Below are 14275 nucleotides of genomic sequence, written 5' to 3' on the forward strand. Positions count from 1 at the left end.
AAGCAGGAGAAAAAGATAAATGTAATGGTTGGGAAATTTCACATTGTTTGTGTATGCATGGAGGAGGGAACATCGCCTTACTTGCTTAAAGTAAATAGATCTATAGGGTTATAAGTCTCGTAATTTATTTACATAAGCAGATTCCACTCAAAACTTCGACACTTATTTAGTCCCGACGATATCCGATTCTCAAAGCCAAAATCATATTTCGATGATACAATATACTTTAATCAGTCCGTGAGAGTAGATCATGGGAAATCACATCATATAATGGATGAAATCGCTCAAAGCTCCTAATTTGAAAAATATAGCACTTACAAAAGTGATGTATACAACGATTTGTAGCCATGATGAACAGACTTTCGATAATATGAGTGAGGAAAGGAGAAAAAAAAAAACTTCATCGTTAAAAAATCATGGTGGCCTGTTCCATGTTAAGGCATGGTTGAGCAGGCCAAAAAACATGGCGGCTTCATACACCCACGATAGAAGCTAGGATACACCTTAAGACCCCAGAGAATGAGGTGACTGAGGATCACCTAATAAAAGGATATAATTAAATAAGGCCGTTAATTATCTTCAAAAGGGGTGTTTTAATCAACGCAAACACCCAATTTTCACTCTCGCACTTCCTTAGAGTTCCCTTCGTAGGCATGCAAAGTTTCAGGCTGCTAGGTTTTATGCTTTTGGAGTTATGGAGGAGACACTCTGACATACAAACACAGAGATTTATTCGTATAGATAAACAGTTGCTTGCTAATCATCATGTGGAAAAAATTTGGCTCGGTAATTCAGAAAATGTGTCAATACGGCAAACGGCTCAGAAATTGGGCGTTATCAAAATGTTTTACTTTGAAATTCATAAAGAGAAACCATATTAAACCTTTCAAAAGCACACCAAGTTCATATAAAATAACCAATTGCTTTAGAAACAGTCACGAGGCCAAAGGAAAATGTGATCGCATGTACACTGCTGAAGTTGAAAGTTTAAAAAGGTTTTAAAAAACGTTGTTTAATCTTTTGCTTAAATAAATACACTTGGTTATAAAAATCGCTAATTTGTTAGAATTTTCAGATTTCACTCCAGATTTCGAAAGTTATTTAAGCCACCTGATCCAATCCTCTAAACTCAAATTATATTTCGATAATATACATAAATTAGTCCGTGAGAGTAGATTGCGGAAAATCGCATCATATAATGCATGAAATTGCTCCAAGATCCAAATATGAAAACTATCACACTTACAAAAGTGAGGTACTGTGTACAGCAATTTGTAGGCATGTAGATGAGGCATTCGATGATATGAGTGAGGAAAGTGAAAAAAAAAACAAAAAAACATTTTGAGCACTTTCACGAAACTAATAAATGTCAGTGTGTCAGTCAGTAAGTCAGTGCGTCTCCTCCATAACTCCAAAACCATGAAACCTCGCAGACTGAAACTATAAATGCATACTAAGGGAACTCCAAGGGAGTGCATGAATGAAAGATGGGTGTTTGGGTTAATTAAAACACCCCTTTTGAAGATAACTAATGGCCGTATTTAATTATATTCTCTAACACGCACACCCTCGGCCACCTCGCTGACATCATAAGGCACATGCTGTTTATCTTGCTCGGGTCTTAATTCGCTATTTTGTTTGGCCTGCTCAACAATGCCTTGACCCAGAACAGGTCGTAACTGTTTATTTACAATAGTTTTTTTTCCACTTTCCTCACTCATATTATCAAATGCCTGATCATCGTACTTGCAAATCACTGGATACATTGCAATGCTTATAACCACCCGAAGACACCAGCATTCGCGGCTTTATTTCATTTCCACACATGCCATAACTTTGAGAATCTCTTAAACTAAATGAAATTACAAAATTTGAGAACCAAAATTGAACTAAGCAGCAGTTCCGACAGCGAAAAAAAAGGTACTTAGTTATCCAATTCAGACATATTTAACATTTTGGCGGTTCCGGGAGGTGTGTGTTTTATATGATGGATAGGCGATCGCTCATCGCTTGCCAAGCCAGCCATTCCTTATCAACCGTTTCGTTGGGGTGCTTGCTTGCGTGCTTAATACACTTGGTATTAATACTCTCCAAGCTGCTTGATTGCTCATTTCGGAAAAAAATACCCGTGCTTTCAATCTAACACATCGATGAGACGTACATTTACACTTTTGTTGGTCCCTGCTGTGCCGTTCGGTGGGTGCCTCGGGAGGTATCATCCACTGAAAACGTACACTTTTATTTTTGCAGGTCATCTCTTTGTTTAACCTTTTTATGCAATTTGCTTTAATAGTCCACTCCTCACTTGGACATCGATACATACATAACGAGATGGTATTCATACACTACTTACCCTGCACAGTCAACAGTTTTGGAGATGTAGAGGTGGAACTTTTTTCGGTTTTTCCAAGATGGCGCCTGTACCACATGACCTATGACACCATGATCATTAAAATATTCCACAGGAGGAGGCACTCCTCTGGTGAAAATTTCGTTTCAATCCAACAAGTGGTTGCAGAGAAAAACACTAAAGTTCTGTGTGGACAAACACACAAACAACGACAGACAAAGAAACGGACCCAAATGCAATACCCTCTTCTTCAGCAAGAGGGAAAAAACAAAACAATAATGTTCATCCAACCTCGTGTTCACCATGTTTGTTTGAGCTGTGAAGGCAAAGACCGACATTTTGTGTTCTGTCCCTTCATATATTTTTAGATCCGCGTGGAGGATCTCTAAGTCATACTCACGTTGTTGTTCTTGTGGACTTTTTTGTTTCACAGCCTACAGTTTTCATCGAAACTTCCTGAAACTTGGCGTATATTTGTAAAAATACCCTGCGCAGACAGTAACCATCTCTGATTTAGAAAATTCCTTCTAGAAAAAAAGTTATGACGTCAAAATAACTGATAATGGAAATCCCCTAAAAAATTATCTCCGAAACTAGGCAAGCTTTTTGAATTTTGTTTGCGGGAATTGAACAGGGCATTAGCAGAGATGAATTACCGCACATATGATACATCACTATGACATCATATCAATTTTTATGATGTCATTCCTATTTTTTGACATTTTTTGTTTCACAACCCAGAGTTTTAATCGGATCTTCGTGAAACTGGCCATGTATATGCAGAAAGCCCACGCGCAGGCAGTAACCCTCTTCGATTTTGGAAATTCTTCCTCCAAAAAAAGTTGACGTCATACTATCGCCGCTAATGGAAATCGCCGCTAATGGAAATCGCCAATACCATTATCTCCGAAACTAGGCAAGCTGTTTGAATTTTGTTTGCTGGAATCAAGCCGGGCATTAGCACAGATAATTTATCGCAAACCTGATACATCACAATGATGTCATATTCGTTTTTATGACGTCATCATTAAGAGGACGAGGATCTTAGCTCATTCGAGCTTGTTGAATTGAATTTTGCTAATTTACCACTTGAATTCCTCTTTCAAAGAACTCTGTTTTAAGGTAAATCTTTGTGCTTGTAGTTTGTATGTACTTTATGTGTGTGTACATTTGTACGTGTGTATGTTTATAAACAGTATTATCACAACGGCACTTTGCACCGGTGTGTGTGTTGTTGGTTGTTAATTCCATATGCGGGTTTCAGAAGGTGGAATGGAGCCCTTCCAGGTCTCAAAGTATCCACCTTCGTGTGTGTGTGCATGCGTTCGCATGTGTGTGGTCAGTCATTAAGCATAACATATATCTTTCTCTCTTTTTCACACACACACACACACACACACACACACACACACACACACACACACTCCTCCGCACCCTTCCCTCCCGCAGTGTATAGCAAAATTTGGTGAGGTGTGGCTTTCCCCACCTCCGCCCCCTCTTGCTCACTCCCCCTTCTTCAACCCCGCCTAGCTTCACCTCCCTCCTTCCTCTCTCTCCTCCCCTCTCTTCCCTCTATCCTCTTTCCCCTCTCTTCAATCTCTCTACCCGCCCTCTCTCCTTCTCTTCCTCTCTCCCTTCCCTCCCTACTCCCCCCCACCCCCTTAACACCCATATCAGCAAAGCGACGCATTCTATTTGCTTGTCGTTCATAAACCATTGCGGCCTGTTCCAAGTCAAGGCATTGTTGAGCAGGCCAATCAAAATGGCGAATCAAGACACCAGCAAGTGAGAGCGAGGTGGCCGAGTGTGCGCCTTGACAAAGGATATAATTAAAGAAGGTTGTCAATTATCTTCAAAAGTGGTGTTTTAATTAACCCAAACATCCATTTTTCATTCATGCACCACCTTGGAGTTCCCTTAGTATGTATGCAAGGTTTCGTGCCACTAGGTTTCATGGTTTTGGAGTTATGGAGGACGCACACAGACTGACTGACTGACTGACTGACTGACATTTATTGTGATAGAAGACAGATATAAAATGTCTTTGTGCAGTCTGTGATTTACAACAAGCTCCACCAAATCATCGATCAATGGAAAAATCAATAAAAAAAAATACCAAGTCGTGGTGAAGATTAAGTACGAGATCAAACCAAAGTCAATGTTTCCCCGAACATGATGTGAATTACAAGTTTCTGATTTATTTGTTTTATGATCACGCTCATCGTATGCTCACCAATACACGTCACAGCCAGGACAATGCCAAGGAGGAGATGATGGAACATCATTGAGGATTTGTCCCTGCACAGAAAACATCAGGCGTTAGACCATCTGCAACTCCAAGGATGACATGTTGATTTGCAAGAGTATTTTAAGGGAAAAAGGTATTCTTTTTGTGTTGGGAAACATTTTTCGACCCAATTAGTTGTTTTTGACAGGAAAATTATGCGCAGGAGGAGGCCATTTGGCCCAACATGCCTGTGCCACACCAATACCAGATTTCATCAATCCATCGATACCCCTTCCCTTCGTGTGCAGCCTTTTGGTTGCTACACTGGTACTCATTTCGCCCACCTCGGAAGGATGACAGGCTGAGTCAACCCCACCTGGTGTTAATTCAGCGGAAAAACGGGGCTTGAACTCAGGACCCTAACATCTCAAGCCACCACCCTAACAGCTAAACCAACACCAGGTTCTTAAACGTTTTGTTTTTGTTAAACGTTTTGCCAAACTAGTATTTTTTCAGCACACTTAATATGATTCACTTGTTACCTTTGAAATGTCAATGTCATCGAATGTTGGTAACCAGGATCTTTTTAATCTGAGTAATCCAGATATGACATTGTAATGAGTACATTGAAAGAACCCAGAGAATGTGCTCTGATTAACTTCTTGTTTCACTGACAGTTTCCGCCAATGTCCCATAATCATTTGGCTTCGTTTTTCATATAAACCTTACCCTGTATACCTTCAACCTCTTCGAATGTTTTGAGGGGTTGTTGTCGCACATTTTCTGACCGGTTGTATGGTAGGGTGTGTGTGTGTGAGTGTGTGTGTGTGTGTGTGTGTGTGTGTGTGTGTGTGTGTGTGTGTGTGTGTGTGTGTGTGTGTGTGTGTGTGTGTGTGTGTGTGTGTGTGTGTGTGTGTGTGTGTGTGTGTGTGTGTGTGTGTGTTCGTTTTCATGAGGGTAAAATGACTGTTTTCAAACAAAAATTAAAATTCCAGGAAAAGGGCTCCAGCTTTGTTATTTTGCATCAAAATAAACGAATAATGTTCCAATTATAGATAATACGCGACTTTCCAAGTGATGGATTGCATCCCAGAATGCTTGGTGGGAATGTGCAGAAACCCATAGAAAATAGCGATCTTCAGGGCATGTGAACTTCTATCGTGTGTGCTCGATGGGGGTTGTTACCTAAAATGGCTCATACATCTAAAACAGAGGCTCTAGTGGGGGAGGGGGGGGCATGAGAATATTCAATGGGGGCATGAGGTCAGGTCAGGTATGGGAGCATGCACCAGAGCAGCGCGTTGCTGTGTCCACTTTCCGCCGATACTACAGAGGCCTCCGTCTGGCCATCCCCCAGGCAGATGCCTGGCCCATCCCCATCTCCTTGAGATGCTGATCAACCTGCTGGAACCACAAGGCACGTGGTCGGCCCATTGGCCTCATCCACTCACGAGACTCCCTCACTGAGAGAATCTGGTGAGCAGGATCAGTGTCAGGAAAATGAGCCACGTGTCCATACAGCAGCAGCTGACGCTCACGGACCATGCAGGTAACAAATCTCATTTGAGTCTCTCTCAGCAACCACTCGTTGGACACAAAGTCCAACCAGCGAAAGCCAAGGATTCTCCAAAGAGACCTGGTACCAAAGGAATTAAGTCTCCATCTCAGATCCTTGGTCAGAGTCCAAGTCTCGCATCTATAGAGCAAGACTGGAAGCACCAATGACCTGAAGACTCGGACTTTCGTCCTCCCGCACAGGTACCGTCAGTGCCACACCCCATTATCCAGTGAATCCATGACTCCCCAGGCCCGACCCAGACGTCAATTGACCTCTGACTCACAGCCGGCAGAGACATGAATATCACTGCCAAGTTAAGTGAATCTCTCCACAACCTCAACATCCTCACCGCAAACAGGCACAGACAGGACAGCAGCATCCAAGATGTCATTGAAAGCCTGGATCTTAGTTTTGACCCAGGAAACCCGTAATCCCAGCGGCTCCGACTCCTCATTCAGCACCTCGAGGGCCCCCAAAAGGATATCTAAAGTCTCCGCAAAGATGACTGCATCATCTGCGAAATCAAGGTCAGGGATCTTGACATTCCCAAATGATGCACCACAGCTTGATCTCTCCGACATCCTCCCTAGAATCCAGTCCACACAAGTGCTGAAAAGTGTGGGGGCCAGTAAACACCCCTGACAAACTCCAGTAACAACTGGAAATAAGTCAGAGATGGTACCACCACATCTCACAGCACTCTCAGTACCAGAGTAGAGTTCAGACATCAGACCAATCAGTTTTGGTGGTACCCCACGAAGACCAAGAATCCTCCAGAGGGCATCCCGATTCACTGAATCAAACGCTTTGCAGAGATCAACATAAGCTGCAAGCAACCAATGCCAAAACGTTCATCTGCGTTCACGAAGGACCCAAAGAGCAAGGATACGGTCAATTGTTGACCTCTTTGGTGTAAAGTCTGACTGCTCTGGACGCTGGTGCTCAAGCAGATGGTGGCGAACACTATCAAGAATTATCCAAGCAAAGACCTTTCCTGGCACTGAGAGCAGCGTCACCCCTCGGTAGTTGTTGAAGTCTTGGCGATCACCCTTCCCTTTCCAGAGAGGGACAACAAGGCCCCTCTTCCAGTCAGTTGGGATGATGCCTGTGTTCCAGGCAGAGCACAGAACTGCATGCAACGACACGAGTGCAGCATTTCCACCAGCCTTGAGAAGTTCTGCATGGATGCCACAGATCCCTGAAGCTTGACCCCATTTCAACCGGTTCACCGCAGCCTGTGTTTCCACAAGCGAAGGTGGACCACAGTTGATTAGAGGGTCAGCAACAGTTATTGTAACATCCCTGACATCCAACTCGACAGCTGGAGGATCAGCCTGGAACAACCGCTCAAAGTAACCGGCCCAACGGGCCTTCACTTCGGACTCCTCTGTCAAGAGCCTACCACCCTCTGCTCTAACTGCAGTGCTCCGAGGGATGGGCTTGGATGAACGCAATGTGCAAATTCCCTGTAAGCAGGACGAGAATCACCTGACCACAGGTGATGCTCCACCCCCTCACAGATTCCTCACACATCGGCCTCCCTGTCCACCCTTAGTGCACATACAGTTTTACACCTCAGCTCCCTGAACAACTCATCTCTGCCATTCAGACTGGCCCTGCGACTCTGGTCAATGCTATCCAGTGTCCCTTGGGAGACAAAATTCTTCTTTGCCGTATGGTAGGTTCCAAGACATCCACCAGCAACATCAAGGACGGTGGTCTTGAAGGCACTCCACAACTCTTCAGGACCTCCTAAAGCACCCAGACCCCCCAAATCTCCACTCAGCTTGTTCGCAAACTCCTCAGATACCCTCTCATCCTTGAGCTTGCCAACATCCAGCCAAGGCTGGGATGGTACCATTCTCCTGGATGTAAGGTGTTCAACTCTTCAACTTAAGAGATGCTACAACAAGCCTGTTTTCGGTATTGAGGAACTGAACACTCCGGTAGACCCTGCAGTTCTGGATCATCCTCCAGCGACCGTCAATGAGGACATGGTCAATCTCCTTTGCCACACCGCCAGCGTTGGAATACCAAGTCCAACGATGAGCTTGTGGGCGCTGAAACCATGAACCAGCCACCCTAAGTCCATGACTTCTTGCAAAGTCAAGGAACTTAGTGCTATTCAGGTTCACAGTTCCTGACCCATGGAGACCAACACATGTCTCATAACCATCCCTATCAGTTCCAGTCGATGCATTGAAATTCCCCAAGACGAGAAGTGTATCTCGCCTGGGGCACTGATCGACCACAGACTCGAACGTGGCATAGAATGCATCCTTCACGGTAAGATCACATCCTTCATGAGCTATTTTGTGAGTTTTCGTCGATCTTGTCTTATCGATCTTCCTTGAGGCCAACCTGTCTTTCCCGTCTCGGTGTACGATCATTTTTATTTGTATTTTATCCCTATTACCATCAGTTCCTGTTTTCCCCCACTTTTCCCACCTCCCCCATTTATCCATCCCAACTTCACCCTCTGTTTCTTGTCTTAAAATTTTGGTTTAAGTAACAAAAAACAGCAACAACCTTTTCTCCCTCCATACCCACGAGCACCAACCCTTCTTTTTCTTCTTCTTAACTATCAGACTACCATGAGTAGTAAAGCAAACAAGGATATGTTGTACACTTTCTGAGATATTACATGAAACATCAACCAACTAATGCCAGCATTAGTTGGTTAATAAGCCTGGTGTTGGCTTAGTGGTTAGGGTGGCGGCTTGGGATCCTAGGGCCCTGAGTTCAAGCCCCGTTGGTCGCTGAATTAAAATACACGAGGAGGTTGACTCAGCCTGTCATCCTTCCAAGGTAGGCAAAATGAGTACCAGTGTACTGGTAAGGGGGACACTGCATCAGCGGCATAGCCGTGTCTCAACCATTGATGCAACCAGGGGGAGGGGGGGAGAGAGAGAGAGAGAGAGAGAGAGAGAGAGAGAGAGAGAGAGAGAGAGAGAGAGAGAGAGAGAGAGAGAGAGAGAGAGAGAGAGAGAGAGAGAGAGAGAGAGAGAGAGAGAGAGAGAGAGAGAGAGAGAGAGAGAGAGAGAGAGAGAGAGAGAGAGAGAGAGAGAGAGAGAGAGAGAGAGAGAGAGAGAGAGAGAGAGAGAGAGAGAGAGAGAGAGAGAGAGAGAGAGAGAGAGAGAGAGAGAGAGAGAGAGAGAGAGAGAGAGAGAGAGAGAGAGAGAGAGAGAGAGAGAGAGAGAGAGAGAGAGAGAGAGAGAGAGAGAGAGAGAGAGAGAGAGAGAGAGAGAGAGAGAGAGAGAGAGAGAGAGAGAGAGAGAGAGAGAGAGAGAGAGAGAGAGAGAGAGAGAGAGAGATAGAGAGAGAGAGAGAGAGAGAGAGATATATATATATATATATATATATATATATATATATAAAGATCACACGGAGTCCTTTGTGAAGAGTAGGCAAGCTATCACCAGCATCCTGAACAAATTACAATTTCCTGCTCCAGCCCACAGGGAGGGGGGCACTACATCAATTGCACAACCATGCCCTTAGCCAATTATGCTACCCTACAACTTTGTAGTATAATTAAGCTACTGCAAAGAATTGTCATGAGTGCTACATGACACTTTGTGACGTGTGATGTTTGTTTTCGTTACATTATTGAGGTAGCCAGATGGAGTACAGCTTAGACCCAATTGCTGTGATGCCTCCAAAATGTGTCCATAAAGCAATCAATTGGAAACTTTATTTTCTGTCCAAAATCTCGTGGAGGTATTACATCTAAAGCAAGAAAGCAAGTCATTACAACGGCATTTGAAGTATGGCAGCACCATGAAAGTGCATACGCACACTTCGGTACATGACGCCTCATATCAGAGATTTCGCAGCTAAGGAACCAGTTTCACATAAGGGGTGTTATGAATCCTTCACCAGCGAACAATCTGTTAAGCATAAAACAGTGAGGCTGACAGACACCCCCAACCTTCTACTGCAAAGGGTGATGATGAACCTCGTGTTAGGGTACACCGACAACCAGAAGAGAAGTTCAGATGGTAGACTCGGCATAATGCATCTTTTATCAGTCTCATAAGTGCAACAAATTACACCAAGTACAGTGTTTGTAAGTCGACAGAGCAAAATCATAACCTAAAATATCATGTAGGTGAAAATGACCTGATTGCCTATAATGATCACTAGCATGAATCCTGCAAATATCAAGTTGAAAAGAATGAAACAGCAGATGCAATATGACGAGCAGAAATGCAAGTGGAGAGCGCCTACAATGAGCATAGTCCCAATCAGTGAAGGCTCTTGATTTTGGGCTCAGACATGGTCACATCCTTCCCATGGATGCCATTATTGATAAATACTGCCAAATTGTTTCTCCATCTAACATTGACAATCAAAACGTAAGACCCGACAAACTGGAGGTGAAACTACAAAACCATGATGGCGATACTAACCTATCTCGGAATCAGCATTACCCAAACCAACCGAGATTGGTTCTCCTGCATGTATTTCAGATTTTAGTGCGAAGGCTCTGAAAGGTTGAACTGAGGAGCGTGAAGCAGAGCAGTGTGGAACTGTTGGTGCACTTGGGCACTTCGAACAGTCGCTTCATCTTGTTGCAACCAAACTGCAATGTGATCCATTGGATACCCCAAGACTCGGGAGATAGAATATCAACCAAAGTGACACATCATCCTGTATACCCAATGGCTTGTATACTTTGCTAAAGTGGATGTTGTCCAAAGGTGAAGATAAAACTGTTCATGCTGTTGATGTGCCAGGACTTTGATTCAAGATTTCGATCAAATTTGTTGACATAATCACACCAATAGTTATGCAGAACTCCACTTGTGCTACGATCTAATAAATTTGCCGAATACCTGTAATTTTGGGTGTTATTTGTTCGTGTTCGTTAAGAAATAAAAATGTAATAACTATTTTTAAAAATCGAACAATGACTTTTTATCATCCCAAAAACTAGCCTGGTGTTGGATTAGTGGTTAGGGTGGTGGCTTGGGATCCTAGGGTCCTGAGTTCGAGCCCCGTTTTCCACTGAATTAACACCAGGGGGTTGACTCAGCCTGTCATCCTTCCGAGGTCGGCGAAATGAGCACCAGGATACTGGTAATAGAGGCACTGCATCAGCGGCATCGCCGTGCCCCTAACCAATGATGCACCCAGCAGCCAAAAAGGCAGCACGCGATGGGGACCACAAAAACTAAAGCACACCTGTGCAGTCTTACAACAGGTGAAAAGATGTGTGCAAATGCTTTCAAACGAGACATTATAAACAGTTGTAGGTTTATATGCTCTGGTTGCAGCGAAATCTCTCTTTTCCATCTCTGACCAACTGACCACCGTGGATATGGATCATTAATAATTTTACCATCACTGGCAGTGTATCAAGGAACAAACGTGAAAATCTGGTGAACTTACAACTGGATGCAAAAACGTGCAAGTCCATATAACCAAATTTAAAAGTTTTAGAATAAAAAACAATATCCTTGGTCAGCTTGTCGAGTGCAGAATCGACATCATTAAATGATATTGATGTTATTCCGAATTTAGGCCAATGAAGTGTGTTATGCATATACTAATAAAACGGTAACACCATACTGATACTGGATATGAGAAGGGAAACTGAATGGGGATTTCCTTAATTATTCTGGAAATGAGAAATTCACTTTTTGTGATCATTTAATCTAAAAATAAATTTACCGAGTTCTACATTTTTTGATTCAAAATGTCCTTTGTTGATAAAAGCTATTTAATTTTAGCGATTTGGCCAAATAGTTTCAACATTTTATAAACCCGAGAAGAAATCGGTGAATTGGAGACCATCAAGTTGAACGTCAATGGAAGGAAAGGTATTTGAACCTTCAATTAGAGATGATCGACTTCCATTTATTTATTTATTTATTTAATGTTGTTTTAAAACTTCCATTTACTTGGTTGGAGTTTCATTTTAATTATTTATTTAATTTTTAAAAATTCAGTCAACTACAAATATCCAAAGAGAGAAAATAAAGATTTGGATTCAATAAAGATTAACAATTCATTTTAAATCATCATCATCTTCTTTTTTAAAAATTGATCGAACAAGATTACATCAAAAAGGGAATGATTATAAGGGAATTAGTAAGGGTTGGGAAGAGACATCTTGTTGAACAAGTTGAATGAAAGGTTTTAATAGGAATATGAGAATGGTCATAACAAATGGAGTGGCAGGATGGTATTGAAGTATGCAAAACCAACTTTTGGCTATCCAGCCTGGGTTTGAATCCCGACCCAGTTATAAATTATCACCCCGGTGTCGACCAGGCAGTGCGAGGCATCAATGTGTTTTGTGGATGTTATGTTTTGTCATCATTAGATTGTGGATGTTAAAGATCCCATGATGTACTCCAAGAAGATGAGGCGAATTATCTCCGGCATGCTCAACAAACTACAAATTCCCGTCCAAATCACCTTCACTCAAATGTCAGACCTGGTCAGCTGGTTCGTGAAAGACGTGAGATAAAGACCTTTTCCAGACGACCTATAATAAGTTGCTGAACAATAATTTGGGCTGCTAAAGTAGTAGTTATAGTAGTAATAATAGTATGAGGAATGAAAAAAAAAAGATATATATATATATGAATAATTCTCGATATAAGTAATTATAAGTAGTCAATGTCTGGTTCATGGTGAGTATTCATGAAGAGCAAAATCAAACAGATGAACCTGATATATGAACACGACAATGACCTCGTAGTACAAAATAAAAATCAAACTCAAAACCCCTTCAATCAACTACAAATATCCAAAGACAGAAAATAAAGATATGGATCAACATTTTTCTTCGTTATCAGTTTACTTAAAACATCTCTGGAATTGTTACGGAGTTCCAATAAACGAACGATCGGTGAAGGTTTGTTTCTTTAATATAGACAGAGAAACATGTTTTTTTTTAATGCAGAGCAAACTATCTGACATCATACAATCATGATAAGTAACCGTACTCATACCGGCAACAAAAACATCCTCGGATGACACGGTAAAGCAAGGCAGGTAAGAGCATACCTTCCGATTGGAACCTTTTCATGGTGCATCTCTCCCCTCTTGTTTCATCTGAAAAGCTTCTCAGGGAGGGAGGGCATTGTGGGAATGCACATGGAATGTATTGTGGTTTTTCACAGGTAGTCACCACAAACCTTTGGTTGGGAAAGGAAACAACTCTCATCACCACAAGGCTGTTATAGGTGATAAGAGTTTACACTCATGTACACCAGGTTTAACACTCTTGTTATAGCACAACGTGCCATGGAATATTTATTTCCTGAATTTTTTTTTTTTTTACAGCTTAAATGTCATTGGTGAAGGAAATGTGGAAATTCCAATTAAATATGTGTATAAACAAACAGGTAAAGGGAAATGGATGATTAAAAGGAAGATAAGAATCCAATGCTCACCTATTACTCCCTATTTAAAGACAATTTGTGTGTGGTTGCCGGTCCAGAGTTTATCTTTTGCTGTTTCCTTTATTGATCAAGAAGGATGAGCATCATTTGTCACAAAAATCAGGTTTCCCTGCTGAAAGACTTTGGGCCGAATTTACAAAAGGCATTTAAGAGTTAAACATAGAATCGCTAATCGTGTGATGATTACCCGCTCAAAATTAATCATGTATCACCGAAGAGCGTTTATCTAATGCACGATCAAAACTGAGTGACAAGCGTTTAAATAATGAAGGAACTTTTACATGTCTGTGAGGGCATGTATAACAGTGTGTTTAATACCATGGAGCAAGCACTGCACAGCTTATAATTGGTAGTTTGCATGGGATGTTGAATGTGTATACGTTCAGAGTTATTGAATTAGCTCAAGAGGAGGCAGAAGAGAGTATGGCAGTTCATCGATGTGCATTGAGAATCTTCAAGGTTAGATGCAATCCTTGAGAGAAGTATAACGATATCAAATTTGTCCAGAGTTACAGACTCTCGAAGGAATCGTTTCATTAGCTGATGGATCAAATACAAGATAACCTGGATTAACCGACACTGAGGAGTAATGTGCTGAATCCCATCCAACAATTACCCATGGAGCTGCGATTCCATGCAAGTGCATAATTTCAATCGCATGTTGGAGATATGTGTGGTGTTTCACCACATATGCCACATGTTGCAAAGTGATTCATCGCATC

General features: G+C 42.2%; 1 pseudogene across 1 annotated transcript in view; it reads right to left on the minus strand.

Annotated features, from left to right (window-relative positions):
- The window catches only part of LOC147022391 (uncharacterized), a 29417-nt pseudogene extending 16140 nt beyond the window's left edge, over positions 1 to 13277 (minus strand). The window contains exons 1-2 of the transcript XR_015061223.1: positions 13156 to 13277; positions 4584 to 4648 (exon numbers count right to left, since the gene is read on the minus strand). The product of XR_015061223.1 is annotated as an uncharacterized LOC147022391 (transcript). The remainder of the gene's footprint in view (positions 1 to 4583; positions 4649 to 13155) is intronic.
- Positions 13278 to 14275: the final 998 nt, after the last annotated feature.

The sequence above is a fragment of the Eptatretus burgeri genome, chromosome 8, assembly GCF_056783735.1.
Source record: "Eptatretus burgeri isolate ZD-2024b chromosome 8, Ebu_testis_v1, whole genome shotgun sequence".
Classification (NCBI taxonomy): domain Eukaryota; kingdom Metazoa; phylum Chordata; class Myxini; order Myxiniformes; family Myxinidae; genus Eptatretus; species Eptatretus burgeri.